The sequence below is a fragment of the Oenanthe melanoleuca genome, chromosome 6 (assembly GCF_029582105.1).
Source record: "Oenanthe melanoleuca isolate GR-GAL-2019-014 chromosome 6, OMel1.0, whole genome shotgun sequence".
Taxonomy (NCBI): Eukaryota; Metazoa; Chordata; class Aves; order Passeriformes; family Muscicapidae; genus Oenanthe; species Oenanthe melanoleuca.
The window spans coordinates 26,221,884-26,239,547 of record NC_079340.1 but is presented as its reverse complement, the minus strand read 5'-3'; the positions used below and the strand labels follow the sequence as shown (position 1 = coordinate 26,239,547).

The window sequence follows — 17,664 nt, the reverse complement described above, 5'->3', positions numbered from 1 at the left end:
CATGACTTGCCTGTGTGGATCCATGCAGCTATAAATACATTTATCTAGAAGAAATAGTCAAACAGTCTTTTCTAAGAGGACTGCCTGATTGGTTAGCAGAAAATTGATACAGTGGAGTGAAGAATAACTGATAAAGAGATAATCCAGTGTGGCAATGTAGTTCTGCAGTGCTGTAGCTCCAGCCTTCATTGGGTGGTGAGTGTAGGGTGATGGAAGAAAAGGACAGGCTTCTGTTGTTTGCATTTGAAGTATGAGGGAGACATGGTGTGAGCAAACTTCAGAAGTGAAGAACAAAAGCCCAGTTTTCCTCTATACCATCTTTAACTATATGATGAAGCCTAAAGCTGAAACACTGTGCTATTCCATTTTTACAGCTGATGTTCTCTTTATCTGTTTTTTACCTCTACAAAGCAGAGATGCAAATACCTGCATGTACTTATTCAGTGCATGCAAAGCTTCATTTCCAGAGAGAGGGTCAGTGTGTATGTTCTAACCTGACCTTAATTTATGCAGTAATTTCCCAGACTGTTACATCATGCTCATTACTTGCATAACCAAACATTTCCCAAGCAAGCTATATTTAACAAATGTTTAAAATTATTTCTGCAGGGATTAAACATCCACAAATAATGTTATTTTATTTTTATGTAAGTGAATAATTTGGAGAGAAGAACAGTACCTAAGCTGGTGGTGGATCAGAGTATGCCAGTTACAGGAGCACTTAAGCGCCCATTGGCACAGCAAGACTCAAAGACCCGGTAGGTTTCAAAGAAACACTTCTTTTTTTTTTCCCCCCCTTCTAGAACTCTTTGCTTTCTAGTAAAGCTGCAACCACAATGTTCTCTCTCTTAATGCCACCATAAAAAATCAAAACACTTTAAAACAAATTGATGTCTTCTTTAATACAGTCATCACATCATCACAGTGCCCTTGCACCCTGCTTGGTGACAACCAGGGGGATGCACACACACATCTCTCTCTTGCTTGCTCTCTCTCTTCTTTTTTTTTTTTTTTTTTTTAAGGCATTGAAGCGGGCAACAAAGAAGGAGAGAAAGACTGGGAAAGACACTCAATTGAGATATTGGCACCTTTGATTGACAAGATCTAATCAGCTTATCTCCACACTAATAAAGTTGATGGCCTGTGGAGCTGGTATATGTCCAGCTTCAAGTGAACTTTCAGTAGCCAAAGCCTCAAGGGCCAGGACTAAGACTGAGCTTATCTAAACTGATTTAAATCAATTCCTAATGGGCTATTTCAATTTGATCAATTTGAAAGGTTGGAAACCTGTAACCACTTGAGTAAATTGTCTTGATTCGTGCTGGCACCACTGGAGATTTGGTCAGAGGCACAAACTATTTATCCACAACAAAACAATGGAGTACAACTGATACACTTCTGACATTATTTCACCCCCCTTAAGGTACTGTTCAGTTTATTACAAATTGGGTGTTTTACAGAGCAACTTCTCTTGTACTCAACATTTTGAAGTATGATGTTCCAAAATGAGTAGTGAATGCCACAAGCAAAATTCCCTGTCATGAAAAGGGAACAACTGGCTCTTGAACAATTGGCTTTGTTTTTCTAAATTAACAGATTCCTATATGTGTTTTGAGGGACTGCCTGTCCCACTGAAGGTGTGATGGCAGAATGTAACACTATGAAAGGAATTGCTTGAGCATTCAGATAAATTTCATCCATAATCACTAGAATTAAACAATTCACTTCTGAAGTTCTTGGAATTCATTTTGCAAAGCTCAGTGCACTTTCAACTCCATAATAACATGTCAAAGAAACATGTAGCTATATGTACTGCATCACATGAGGAAAAGGGCTTACTGCTTCTTTCAGGGTAAATCACCATTTTTAGGAATGCAGAGGATTTCACAGCATCTAATTGCATCTACACAAGATAATTTCTGAATTAAGAAGTCTGTTATCTATATAAAAATTAATATTTTTAGGAAAACGAACATCTTATGAGGTGGAACTATATAGTCAAAGGTACTTTACAGATTTGACAAAGCATGAGAAGTGAAACCAAATATAAGTATTCCTCAGTCAATAGCACACATGAACACCTTAGGAATGTCTTGTGTTTAATAGAGGTAATTTAAGCACTTTCCAAAGGAAGAGGTTTTTTTGGTATTAATGCTAGATTACAAAAAACCCTAAGCAATATTTTCATTCAGATTGTGGTTTTCAAGTTGTAATTGCTTTATACAAAATCCACTCTAGTGTTATCACTCAATATCATCTTCACTGCTGTACATCTGAAGATAATTTTGCAATAAAACTTAATTGATAGAGCTTATTTTTCACTAATCTCCTAATATAGAAAAATGAAAAAGTACTAACAGTACGTATTATAAGCTATGACCCTCACAGTGCAGGATATTTCTAGTTTATCAAACTAAAATAGATCCATTTTACAGCATCAAATATTTTATATACTTTAATAATGTAGAGACTTTTTCCCCAAATAGCAAGCAAATGGAAAATTCCCTTAATAAAGGAAAATGTGGAGAGTAAAAGTCATTCACAAAGAGGATATGCAGAACATCTCATCTCATAACATTACTAGCTTGTGCCCCACTGACCATTAGTTCAAAATTTGAAAACATTTCAGTTATGGAAATCAGTAAGTCTGCCATCAGTGACATCTATTAAGAAGTTAAATTCAGTGATTTTATAATTATTAACTGAACTCCTTATGATGTACTGCATAAACTGGACTCTGAATATGACTTCTTAAAAATTAAAACATTGTGAATTATTTTATATTTACTTCTCCTTCGGGTAAGTTAGACATGGCATCAGTCCTAAGACTTCTCATCAGTTAAGTAAACAGTTCTAGTGATTACAGAGAATATCAGAAGAGAAAATAAAGCATTAGATGTTTGTAGTTTGAATTCATAAGGCTTTATCCTGAACTTCAGTACACCTTAAAGACAGTGCTTCCAGAGCAGAAAATTCCCCAGGTATCAGCAGCCATAAAGACATCATGAGAAATGTCCTGTGATCCTGAGACCTGGGGTCATGTTGAGATCCAGGCTCTGCAGAACTGTGTTCCTGAGCAGAGCAGGCAACTTCTGTCTTGAAAAATAAATGGTCTGCAGAGTCAGGGAGCTACATTTGGCTCACAATCAACAGTTTGTCTGCTTGCCCCAGACTTTGTTCTCAGTTCTCCTACACAATCTGCTGGAATGGACAATTTGACACTTTCAACACCTGGGTGCTTCTCTGAGATCTTTGTAGGCTGAAATGAGATAAACCTAAACTATAAAACTGAAATTCTCTCTCTACTCCTGCATTGTGACTTTGAAATTTCCTTCCTCACCAAATCAGCCACTTTCCTGCACCATTTCTGTTTTGGTATCTTGCAGAAGGATCCAAACTTAGTGATCACTCAGACATAAATTAAAACAACATAGAGAATCAAGGAAAATGCTACTATTATTCCAGATGTCCATATAGGCTTTAAGACACCACCCTTTTTGATCATTCAGGACTTCTTTAAGACAGAAAAGATGCTCAAATAACCAAAAACATTTTTCTAGATTTGCACAGGCCTCATTTTTCTGAACCTCTGAGATGCTTGGTGTGCTCTTGAGATGCTTGGAATCTAGCTTGATGCTGCCTTCCTACCTTCTCTTTTTTAAATTTTTTAAAATTTAACATCATTGTGCTTTTGTCTATCAAGAGAATGAATTTAACATCATTGTTTCTGTCTCTCAAAATGATTACATGGATGGACAAATGAAGTTCTGTGAGTCCATGGTATTAAAGAGCAAAACCACATTGCCATCAAGCTGGCAAAAAAATTGCAGCAACTTCAGTTGAAAAAATGGAAGTATGGCCTTATTTATAAGAGATATTTAAATATCTCTCATTCTGTCATTTAATGACAAAAAGGTTTCCTAAACACAGTCATCAGCTTGCCAAGATCACTGCAGATGTATCAGACAGAATTAACAACTGTAAAAGGCTGGAAGACTTGTGCTTTGTGTAGGAGACACTACTCTCCAGACCAAACCAGCCTCTGCATTTTTGGGCAGACAAATCATAAAAAGGCTGAAGTAATAATAAATAATTGATGAGGTTTTTAAGTTTAAATATCAAAGTGGTATATATGCAGAAGAACTGTTGACATTTGAATTTCAGCAACAGGCTTTTTTAGGCATTTCAGACTCTGTAAAACCTGACATTTCAGTGTTCACATACAAAACCTGCTATAATACAAAACAAAGCCTCTCCACCAATACTTTGTCACTTAAAACTTTCTTCCTTGTTATATAGTCACATAGTAACATTTCAGAACATATTATTGCCTAGAAACCTGTCATCCTTATGCAAATAGGAAAAATCTGCTGTATATTAATTATGATTTTTTTGTAGTGATCACTTTCAGTCTCCTTGTTTCCAGTAGTCAGGTTTTCATCCTCTTTATTATTCATGTAGAAATCTTTTCTGGCAGGTAAAATATAGTACTTTTATGCAATGTTTTGATGAAGCACACCAGAGAAAATGAAATGAAATGAACTGGACTATTCCAAAAAGAAAAACAATACAGGTGAAATACAACTGTTCAGCATGTTATTTTCATGACATATGGGAACTAACCTGTACTGCTCCTCAATTATTCCATAATGTATAATGTCTGTATCCCCAACCTTCTAACAGCTGGGATTGAAATGTTTTGACACGATGATCTCTAGGTGGCAATATTGAAAGCATTAAAATATAGATATAAATAGGTGATAATGAAGAACAAAATGTGTACCATTTTCTTGCAGTCATAGTTTGCAAATTAACAAGCTGCTATTGATTTTTCTTTGAGGTCAATAACAGCATTTATTGATCCAAGAAGTTAATACTCACTGAGGTCAATATTATATCTCAGGGGTCAACATATCTGGATTCTGACTTCTATTTCCTGTCCATATATAAATATTATATAGACAAAATGGGAAAATTTCATCTTTGGAGATAAAGCACTGTATTTGACAGGATACAAACTCCCCAAAACATTAAAAGTTAAGAACAGAGTCTAGCTGGATCATTTTCAGACAGCTCTCAAACACTTAAAATCTAGAAGTACTGTCTTCATGAACTGTATATTCAGCTCTGAACTTAACATCTCCCAAGTAAAAATGGTCATTCATTGTGCTATTTCCCCACACCAAAAGTGAAACCATTTCAGAGATAACTCAATATCAAGGGACATCAATATATTTTACCAAACTAAACTAAAATTTATTTAAAAATAATAGCTGAGTAACAGTTGAGGTGTTTTTTATTTTGCTTATTCTCCATTCTTTCCAACATGGTCTCAGGGAAAATCAACAGAAACTTTCCTGCTGCCTTCAATGAACTCTGGATTGGGCCCTTGTAAAATCAAATGAAGTTTTCTTCTGTAGTTTGTCACCCAAGCATTAACATGTCTAAAAAAACCTTAGAAGTGAGCAATTAGTCTCCTGATAAATGATCAATGAAGCTGTAGCACACTTTTGGAAAATGACAGGGAAGGAAATAAATTTCAAAAATGCCAAGCTCATACAGGGATTTTTGCATCTCCACTGCAACAAATGGTCGAGAGCATAACATCTCAAAATATGAAAGTTATACATTAGCTTTGGCAGGAGTTGTATTTGTGTGAAGAGGCACTATTAAACTTACAGCACAAACGAGGCACATTGTGGCAAACATTTAAACTGGCTAAAAATGATACTCCACAACTTTAATAATATTCATCACATTTGCAGAACTTTACAATTCAGGAATTTTCTATCGTTATGCAAAGCAGAAAATGTTATTTTATGCATGAATAAGCTGTAACAGAAAAACTGATAGTCCACAAATTGAAGAGAAGTAAAACTGTTAATACACCAGCTCCTGAGCTGTGTAGTAGGAATGAGTGAAATATGGATCATTTGGATTTTGGCACCAGGACTTTTCTTAGAGTGCTTGAGCAAGCAAAGAGCCAATACAACAGGAGACCACAGAAAGCTATTTTCATTGTTAATTCAATATTTTGCCTTCCTGTATCAAAATTTTGCTTCAAATTTCATAAATTTACAAGGCAAGTACTTAAAACACTCCTTTGTTACCAAAACACAGTAGTTGCCAGACAAAATGTACACATAATGGTGCAAGTGTGCTATGCAGAGCATTATAGGTGAATAAAAGGTTCTGTTACAAATGGTCTAAGTTTTTAAAATGTTGTAAGATATAAGATCATGCAATCTCTATCCATGTATCTAACAGGAAAATGGAGTAAAGTAGTAAGCATTGTTCATTAAAAACATAGAGAAATACATGATTGATTTAATTTATAAGTAAAAAACTACAGTCAATCTTAATCTGAACCCCTAGTTAAAATTACTTTCTTAATTAAACATCCACTCTCCATTTTTGCATAGTTGCTAAACATGGCAATTTCCACCAACAGAAAAGAAAACCTTTCAAACTCAGTTTTGTCCCTCTGTGGTCAGGAGGACATGCCATACCTCCATATATATCTTTAAGAGCTACATAGGTTGTGACATATTCCTCTTTGTTTTGTGACTTAATTTATTTTAATTTTGAATTTTAAGAAACTTTCTTGGAAAAAGGAGATCACAAACATTATTTTCCTGTTTTAAAATAACTAAAAAATGTCATCAACATAGGGAAAAAACTGAGCATATTTTACATTTACAAATTATTGATTTTATTCCACAAATTCAGTGTCATTTCCATTTCTGTGGGTCAGGTTTCAAAAAGCATTTGTAAATGTTTTCTCCAAAGATTAATCTTAAAATGTTAAAATTAACATTTATTCTGTTATAAATACAGTAAATACTTAATCTAGTTCATGACATATTTATAAAGTTGATGCTAGAATAGTTGTTCTATAGAACATTTTAGGAGTATGCAATAAAAAACCCTTCACTTGAATTATTAACATTTGAGCAATACTCTGACTTGCCATTTTAAACTCATTTGAGAAAATATCATTGTTTCTAGACTGGATTTAAAATACATCCTCCCCATAAAATTGAAAGCAGTTAATTTAAAAAAAAATAATAAAATAACAAAAAAAAATTCATGTGGTTTCTATGTTTCATTCTTAACACTTCTATACCTCATATTTCACTACTGAAAAACAGGGCACTAAAACAGAAAAATCACTTACATACAGAGTAAAGCAAATATAATAATTTTCAGAAAATTTCTCAAGATGGCATTCCAGCCAATTATTACAGTAGGCAAGTGCCAAAACATTCAACACATGGAAATCTTAACAGCACTCAATTATAAAAATCAGATTAATACTTTCAAGACATCTGTAATGAAAACACTGAATTATTGCATCCTTGTGAATAACAAAAAAATCAAAACCTAAACAGTAGTTCTCATTCCAGTTGTTTTGCATGTTGGCTCTCTAGATCCTGCAAGAGAGCTCAGAAGAAGCCAAATCCCAAACACACGAACATTAAAAACTTCAGTTTTAGAGTGTCACGGACTCCATAAAATATGGAAAAATTCACCCCAGTAGAGACCAGCCAAGTAGATGTCAGAGATTACCTTTGCACCATGTTTATCTTTGCAAGATATGTGATGCAAATTGAGGAATTTATTTCACAAAAATGTAAACCACAACAATTAACAACTCCTGATCCCTCCATTTGGAGATAATTAGACAGGAGGGAGCTCGACCTCCCTCATGGAAACAAATTCTTACCTTGCAATACAAGTGTGTGATATCACATGGTGAAAAATTTAAAATTTCAGAACATAGTGATATAGATAAAGCACAATGAAGGTTTTAGGGCAGAAGTTTCTTTTTCACAGGTCTAGCTGAGATTTTACATAACTGGTTAAAAAATTCCACATTGCAGGTCACGGGTAGTTGGTTATTAGGTTAAAAGTAAAAATAATTTAGGTGTTTAAGCTTGAGCTTAAAAGGCCTTGTAAAGAAAAAGATATGTTGCCATTTTTAGCTTGTTAGCTAATAGTGCTATAGAACTCACTATAATATAAATAAGAATTAATAAACATCCGAGTCCAAACATGAAATATCATTTAATCACAATCTGGCAGAGAAAAAAAAAAAAACCAACAAAACACAATAGGACTTGATGAACTCTATGATTCCTATGGATCCCTTCCAACTCAGCAGTTTCTATAGTTCTGATTCTTCCCCAGAATGTGTCAATCAATGTGCATGTACACATACTGGCAATTTAATATGTAAATATTTATGCTCTGCCAATAACTGGGCATTTTTATAACCATGATAATTTATTACATTTGCTAGGATTAGGCCAAGAGTGTAAAATTCCATATCAAAATTTACATTTATGTTTTTGGAGATAGTGAAATATGATGAGGTAAAGAGAAATCAGCAGAAAAAGAACCACAGTGTGACAGACAGTTGATATTTGGAATTAGGAGCAAGGAAAAAGTTTGCAAAATATGGAAGGGACACAAAATCACAGAAGAAAATAAAAAGGTTTTCTTGAGTCAAGAAAGGACACAGAGAAAAAAGAATGTACAGATTATATAAGTGGCCTGTGACTGATGCAAAATAGTGAATTTGTATTCTCTAAACCATGAACTACAATTTTGTTGGTTTAAGCTCCTCACAACAGCTTTATAACCAATATAGCCAATAACCAGAAGTAGTTTCTCAGAACAGCTCAAAGAAAATCACAGTGCTGTTCAGAGAGATGAGTGGTACAGCAGATCAGCAGTTCCACTCACACTGACAGGATGAAATCAAGCCAGTCAGCAAACTGCTTCCAACATGGAGCTCCTGAGTCTAAGTTTTGATTTAAAAATAAAGGCTTGGATGGTCAGCAATACTTGCACAAATCAGAGGTTATGTCCTCATCTGATACACATTACACAAGCTGACATTTCAACTGTAACTGGACTAAGGGTCCATAACACTCAGCACTTCTCAAACTGACTGCTTGCTCATGCAACACATGGATCATTTTTTGGACCATATATGTCAGTAATTACAGGAGAAAACAAATACTCTATAAACAGTGTAATAAAATCATTATCATAAAGTAGTATGGTCTGACCTGAATTATATGAAGAAATACCTAGAAAAGGTGCTTTTCCACCATTCCATACTGATAGAATGATGCTTATCAATTCTCTGTGTGTATGTCCTGGTTCAGAAATAGTATTTTGGGCTTCCCCTCCCTGCCCTTGTATTTCCACAAAAACAAAACAAAACAAAACAAAACAACACACTAAAACCAAAAAAGATACTTGTGGAACTGTAACCCTATAGTTCTAAGGACAAAATATTGTGCATATAAGATGTTCCACCATGAAAACTCTTTTGATATTGGATTTACCTAGAAAAACATGATCAGTACAGATATATTTTTTAATGTTAAACCTCATTCTTTAGTGCATTTGGAGGAAAACAATGTTAGCCTGTCAGGAAGCAAAGGTAGAAAGCTTCAAACAAAAAATATAAAAAAATCCCCAAAACACAGGTGAGCTTTGTCAAGTGTAAGCTCATCAACTTTTCTTCTTGATATAAGTTGTAATATAAAAAAACCTTTGCCAAGCAAAACCTCATGCTGTGCAAATTCAGCCATGCCCACGTAGCAAAAAATCTGTTTAAAACTATTGAAAATCTGATTGTTTACTAAAATTATCAGAAATAACAAAGTTATTTCTGTTTTTTCAACAAAATATACAGCTGACGTTCTGTGAAGAATGAACTCATCAAATGAAGTCATTAAATTAGCAACATATTAATAGATTTGAGGTCAAAAGGTGGACTTGTAATTCCATTCAGCTGTACTCTTTCAAAAGTTGCAACAGACTTGACTGTCACTGCCAAGTCAGTATCACTTGGAATCAATTTCTTTCACTTGGTGAAAGTTCAAAAGGAGTTCTAGTGGTATATAGGATGGGAGGGAAAGAATAAATCATAAGTAAATATGAACAGAGTTTAGGGACAATATATCAGAATTTGAGTTCTACTCATTAAAGATTAACCAGCATTTCCCAACTATCTGAAATTTTGTGGACAAGTTTTCTACAGCTCATTTTCCTCAGGGAGAATATGCAACTTAATCAAGAGATTTTCTCAGACCTATACAAGTTGAGCATTTACTTGCTATGGGTTTGATTTGACATTTTTTGTCCACCTGTTGAAATGGGTTTTCTGGACAAGCTATGTTAGATGAAATTCTGACATCTCTTGGAGACACCTAAGCACAGTGGCTGAGAGTGTTAACAGATAAGGAAAGAGAATATAAATATATATATGGAGAACAGACAACTGGTGCCTTTTTCCATTATGTCTTTCTCAAACCAAGGTAGTTTGGAGAGTTTACTCACTACTAGAAACTACAGATACTGCTCATTTATCTTTTTATTTTTATCCTTCTTTCTTTCATTTGCCTTACCTGCTCAGAACCAGACAAAAAACTCTGAAATGTTATCACAGAGGGGAAAGCTCCCTGAGGCTAAATAATTTCAAAATTGAAAGAAGCAGATAGTGTAAGTTCAGACCAAAAAATAACCATATACCTTGACTTGAAATCCTTACACTCTTATTAGGACAAAAAAAGTCTTCAAAAGCTTTACTACAGACTTAGGAATAAGCTACAATGAATACCTTCATCAATAAATACCATCTTATATGAATAAATACATTAAAGAAAGAGGGTCAGCACCAAAAAAAATTATGCTGAAATACTGTTTTCTCTGATTCAGTTAGAGGTTATTTCCTACACAACAGTCTACACAGTAGAGGTGGTCCAAGAGAAGGCCTGTAAAATAATGCTTTAATGTTATTTTCTGAGTTCAGCTTATAATTCAGATATTACTATTATTCACAGGTATTCTATGGCAAATGCAAAGTATTTGTGAAAACATATACAGATTTTTTTTGTGATTATTTTTCTGGCATACACACAGGATGTGGTTAAACATAAAGTTTCTGATAACTGAAAAAAATGTTTTCATCATTCTAGCATGGAATAAAAATTCACAAAACCATGTTTCTATTACATATAATAAAGCATCTTTGTAAGGTTATTGTAATGTTTGCTTATCCAAAAATTAGTCTTAAGTAAACTTCAACTGGATGTGAGTTCCTAACAAGACTGAAATTAAGTTGTCCCATGATGTGTGGTACAATAATGAATTCCTGCACATGTAAATAACCTGAGACTTGTTCCAAAACAGAGGGCAAAATGATCAAATTTGGATCACTATTTTTTCCTGCTGTAACTCAGCAAATCTGTACTACTGAACAGATTTGACATTCTTTATTTGCTGCATTAATGAGATAATCCCAAACCTATTGAGGTGAAAGGTAAGCCCTCTATTTATTGGAAATCAGTTGAAAGGTGCTGAGTGCCAAAAGATAATCTTTTAACAGAAAACTCTATAAAGTAAGTTTTTCCTCATCTCTTAAAAAAGAAAAAGTAGTTGCAAAGGGGTTTTCTGGTAGCAGTTAGAGGACAGTACTCTGAAAATTATCAAAAATTCAAAATTTCCTTTCTTTATGATAAATTCTTTATGCATTTAAAATATAAGAAAATACTAAAATAATCTGTATCCTGCATTTGAAACAACACATGGAAATGCAGAGGGAACAGACTTTGAATACCACAAGACAGTGCTAGGTGAGTTACTGGATAAACTTTTCATGACCACAAAGGTGCAAGACCCATACTGCTGCTGAACCAAATCCTTAAGATGAAACACAGAGCTAAGGAAAATTGGGAGGGTGCCAGAACTGGAATTAATATGCAAAGGACTATCTGAATTCAGAGAAAAGGGTATTAAAGAGCTAGAGCTGGGAAGGTCAGAGCTGGGCAGGATGGTGAGAGGGAGGAGGTGGCAACAGGGAACTGCAGGAGCAGCTCAGTGACAGGACCAGCAAAGAACCAGCAGGAAATATTAAAACTGAAGGTGCAAAAAGCCCTTCCCTGGTATCAACAGCTGCATGGTAAAGCACTGAGGAATGGAACCCGAGTAGTTTGGTCTCTCTGTGCCCTCTCAATGCTGCTTCTGGCTGTTTATTACAAGGCACAACCCAAACATGATTCCCCCCATGACCGTGCAGCTGGGATACTCCTGAGGCCTGACATCCCCAGAAACTAAAATCTCTCCCTATTTCTTCCTCCTCAACACTTTAAAGCCCAGACTATGAAGAAGGGCAGAGGGCTTAGAGATATAGGAATGCAATATGCCACTTCAAAATGAATTTCTGAAACAATAAACAGATTTTAATAGAAATCAGCCAGAAAAGAAAAAAAATTATATATGAAACATGAAATACTGCTGCTAGCAGAGGAAACAGGGATCATGAAAAAAGCTCTCTCTGATGGTGGCTGGAAACTGCATAAAAACTCATTTCACTACAGAAACTTTGGATTAAGATTTCAGTAGAAAGATGTTCTGGCATATCAAAGAAACACCTGAGGAGGAGATATTGGTATATGCTCCAGAACTCAGAAGCCCTCTTTCTCTAATGAAAGGTTTTACACACAGTATTCACATATACATGCATGAATAATTCATTAGAGATGAAATAGGTAGATATTAAGTGTAAATATCTAGGACAGGAATAGCCTTTTTTATTTAAAGCAAGGGGCAATAGAAGCAAGGTCCTGATTTTCAAAACTTGGTTTCCATTTCCTTACTCTTAGTTATTTGGAGCTCAAATGTAATCAGAATATGCATGCACCTGAATAGAACAAGGGTGTGCAGGTCCAAGAGATTTAACTAATTCAAGCAAATTACTAAGCATATAAAATTACAACATAGGAGAAACAGCAACTTTTCCACTAGTCCAATGCAGCCCTATATATATGAACACTAGGATTTGTTATTTGGTTAAATTAACACTGGATGTTAGAGCTACTTAGTTTTTCTAAGCTAAGCAAACACATTTCATTCTGTTGTACCTGTAAACTCCAGCTCTTGCAACCATAATGGAATGGAAACAGTTTAGTCATTATGCTTATTTTAATTTTAATGGTTTCACATATGACAGTTCTGCTGTGCATCTCATTTATGACACCTGACCAGAACATCCACCCCATGAAATATGGAGGGGGAAGGTCCTTCAGGGCAGCTGCTTGGGGATTCAGATTGTTCCACCAGTAAAGGAGTGAGAAATCCAAATCTGGGAGATGCTGCTGTGGACAATGTGCTTGTACATCAAATTCCCTTGCCCATATCTCACAGGACCCCTCCTGGAGCTGTGTTAAAACAGTTCTCTTTTCATGCTCAAGTCATTGAACTTGAAGACTCCTGCCTTCAGAAGCACCTCATAAACATTTGTTAACATACTTTCACTGATCTGTTCACTGCACTTTCACTCAGTGAATTCACTTATTTCCAAATAAGAAAATGACCAGTATTATTTCATAAAGAAGCAAACACACATCTTTGTCTAAAGAGATTCCTATTTGCTTTCCAGCAAGGGGGCTGCCAGTGCTTTGAGGTGGGTCTGACCATCTGCCTGTAAGCCACCACAACATTACACTGTGTATTTATGGCTCAGTCCAGGAAGGGAGCTTTGACTGTAGTTCATTACAACAGGTGAAAGACACTGAAATTTGCTTGGATCCCTTAGTAACAAGAATTATTCATGTCACAAAAGAGTGGAAAATAAGCTGTTATGTCTCTTGCTGAGAGATATTTCTCCTTTAACTGTTTCAGAGTTACATATTCCTGAGATTCCCAATGAGTAAGGAGGATTGAAAAAAATAATAATAATTTTAAGCAACCTCGAGTTTCAGAATGATTTTCTGTATATGGAACAGGAGACTCTCTCTTCCTTTGATTTCTTTACTTCTAAAACACCATCTTTACATGCTACAAAAGGGGTATAAAATAGATGCCAAGACAAAATTTTAAAGATCAAATACAAATAATAGATATATTATCCACAAACTCTTCTAGTAATAAAGATATTTCAGAGAGATTCAGAGCCACATATCCATATAATATCCAATAATCATCATTCACAGAGGCAAGATCAACACTTCTCAAATTACATGCACTGAAAGCTACACAAATATCTAAGGGTGATAAGGGAAAAAAAGTAAATACTCATAAAACAGTTTATTTCCAAAATCTTGGACAGCATTCAGTGGTTGGATCGCTCTCTTACATTGTCCTGAGACAAGGTGAAACCTACATTATATAAACACCACAGTCTTTTTTCCTGGAAAATATCTGGCAGCTGAGAAGAACTTAGTGAAAGGAACCCAACTGCAGTGTACAATGGTCCTCTACAACCAGGCATGCTCTTCTTCTCCTTGACAGTGTTTTACATTTCCATGCTAATTTTATCACTGAAGATGAATGAAGCATTCTAAACCATCCCTCATTCAAAATACTCCTGTCTGAGCAAACATATCTAAGACTCAACAAAGAAGGGTAGACCTTATAATGCTACATTCTGCAGACAAACTAAGGAAGTTCTAGAATTCATTTTGTGAACTGTGGAAATCTGAGCATGAGGAATAGAATTAGGCCCCCTCAAAACTAGGAAGAGTTTTGTGATGAATCAGGATTCATTTTACAAGCTCTCTTTTCGACTGAAAACAGCAATTTTCATGCATACTTAAAATCTTTCTCATATTCTAAGGTTATATGGTCAGACTAAGTGGCCTGAAATTAAGAAAATTGACTTGCAGAGTTGCAAATAATGAGTGGTGTTGGAAATGCCTACTTACAAGGCTGTAAACTTGTCTCTTTCTTACAAGCAAATCAGATTATAACATAAAACCAGAAACATGAGAAATATTCTTTAAAAGAGCGTTTTGAATTTAAAAAAACAGAGGAGTGCACCTTGTGGTGTTACCAGCCATTATTAAAAACTTCCCCTACTTGGTACAAACAATGGAGACCTTTGAGATTCAAACAGCTGATGGCTTCTCTTTATGTCTTGAGAGATTTATGTCGTGTTTTTGCCATAAAATTCAGGCAATTTAAAAGCAAATGCTCTGATTAATTCACAGTTTACCAAATCAGTTTCTCAAACACCTGTTAAATTTGTGACATACCCCTACAAATGTTTAGAATAATGTTCCTCTGCTTACAGTAGGCCTTGAGTACTCCAGAACTGGCTGGCAGATGCTAAAGGCTTTGCCTAGTCCTTGAGGAGGTTTCTGCAGAGATTTAAACATCCTCAGCATCAACAACTGACAGCAGACAAACTATGAAAGCCTGGCAGTGCCTTAGTGATGGTGACAGAAGTGGCATCCTGTTCAGACACCACTGAAGCCATGAATCAGTGACACTGCTCAAAGAAGGAAGTCAGACCTTCCAACAGATCTCTGCTTGTATGAACAACTGTACATAAGATGAAAGGGCTTATCAATTTAGAGATGCAAACAGGAAAAAAGCTTCTAATTTATCATGGTAAGTTTCAGGAATTGTAATGTGAAATTGCATAAAATTACTTATGTTATGTCAGATTAATCCCTAGATGATCACAGGGGCAGGTTAAAACAGTATATGTATTTTTGATGATTAAGGTAATAAAAAGATCCAAATGTGACTTATTCCAGAGGTGAAAATCATCCAGCTTCATTACAGTACGCAACATACACATCCATAATTGTGAAAAGACACCACATAAATAAAGTAGAACAGATACTTCAGTTTTGTCACATTCACCTCACAGAATCACAGAATGGCTGAGGTGGGAAGGGACTTCTTGAGATCACCTTGTCCAACACTCAGCCCTAGGGTCACCCAGAGTTAAACTGTGCTCACCTGGATTTTGAGTATCTTCTGAGATGGAGAGTTGACAATCACTCTGAGCTGCCTATTTCACTGTTTGACCATTACCACAGTAAAAAATGACCAAGTTCTGATGGAATTTCACAGGTTATATAATTTGTGCCTCTTTTCCTGTCACTGGATATTACTGAGAGGAATCTGGCTCCCTCTTCCTCATTCCAACCCATCAGCTATTTGTACATGTGATAAAGTCCTCCAGAGCCTTCTCCACACAGCACTGTTTGCTTCCTCAGCCTCTCCTCACATGAAAGATGTTCCAGTCCCTTAATTCTGCTCATGGTCCTTTCCTGGACTCACTCCAGTAAGTCAAGTCCTTTCTTGCACAGGGGAGCCCAGACCCAGAAGCAGCACTACAGAAGTGGCCTCACCAGTGCTGTGTAGAGAAGCTCTTTATGCAATAGAAGTAACAAAAAAGGCAAGACATGGTCTGAGGAGTTTGCTCAAAGAACTGAAAATGCTTTATTTTATTGTGAAGCCTCAACACAGAACAATCAAAAGTAATTCCAAAAGTAAGTTCTTTTGTTGCACTGAATTAATCTCAATTCTCTTATACCTAGAATCATTGTGATCCATGCCAGGATTAAAATAATCCATCAGTTTCCATAAAAATCTTTGGAAAAAAATCTACATTACAATGAAGTCAGTATTTCCAAAGTCATCACTTCAAAATTATTTAATATGAAAAGTCATATAAAATGACTCCACTCCTACTCCTCACAGAGTTTTGGGAACAAGAATTATACACCTCTCTCTCTTTTTCTCTCTCTGTGCATGAGATAAAAAGTAGAGACAGGCACAAAGATGGGGTGAATTGGTGACTCTACGGAATTCAATGCAGTTTCACCTGGTTTTGATACCAAAAGACACTGTTTCCATATAAATATACATTTGCACTCCAACCAGATTTCTCAGAAATCACCATGGAGATATGCAACCGAAGTTAACATGATCATCATCTCCATAAAACAAATTCCTCATGGAGTAAAAAAGGATATAAGATATCTCCTCCACAAAAGGATCAGCCTGAATTTTTATATTCATATAATTTTAATATGCTTCTTTGTGAAAGATCCAGGCTCAAGTAAAGCAGATCAGGAACCATTTTTGACAAGTTTAAAATAGTCCTTCTAAAAACAAGTTATTGACCATTTATAGAAAATCTGCAGGAAAGCAAACTTAATTGCTATCATATGTCTGTCTACATAATGTGCCATCCACTGGCACAAAAGAATTAATGCTCCTGGTCCCCTCCAAATTCTGCACTGTATGTTCCATACATCCATTTCATTATTGTGCACAGCACTAAGCTCAGAATAATTAAAATGCAGGCACTTTAGTAATACCATTTATTTAGCATAGCCATATTTAACTCTATAAGGGTGTAACTAAATTTACCTCTTATAAGGTTTAAATTCTAAAAAATACTTTGGATATGTATCATTTAATCGGGACTCTCCACCAGAAAATTGTTCATGGCTCAAACATATATTTTCTGAAACTTTCTTCAACTTTCCACAAGCTTCATTTAAGGGGATTAGTCTTTGAAGGCTTAACTATTGCTGGTTAAAAAAAAAATCCTCTATAAATTGCTAAAACTTAATAAAAATGTTTTGAAAATCCAAACTGAAAAGTTGTAGCCAATTAAAAACCCAACTAATTCAATAATTGCACTGCCTTCTCCCTTAATTTTATTCTATCTGTATATTTAGTGATGTGATTTGTTTACTTCCTTCATTGCACAGAAACAGCTGCCATAATCAGTCACTAAACTGATTGCAAGAAAATTGAGCTGATAACCTTATTATATATCAAGTGTAGCTAATACCTTATACATTTACTAAAATGAAATTTTTTACATATATGAATGAA

General features: G+C 35.2%; 1 protein-coding gene across 4 annotated transcripts in view; it reads right to left on the bottom strand.

Annotated features, from left to right (window-relative positions):
• Positions 1-17,664, bottom strand: part of VTI1A (vesicle transport through interaction with t-SNAREs 1A) — a 257,422-nt gene that overhangs the window by 178,617 nt on the left and 61,141 nt on the right. The window lies entirely within an intron of this gene.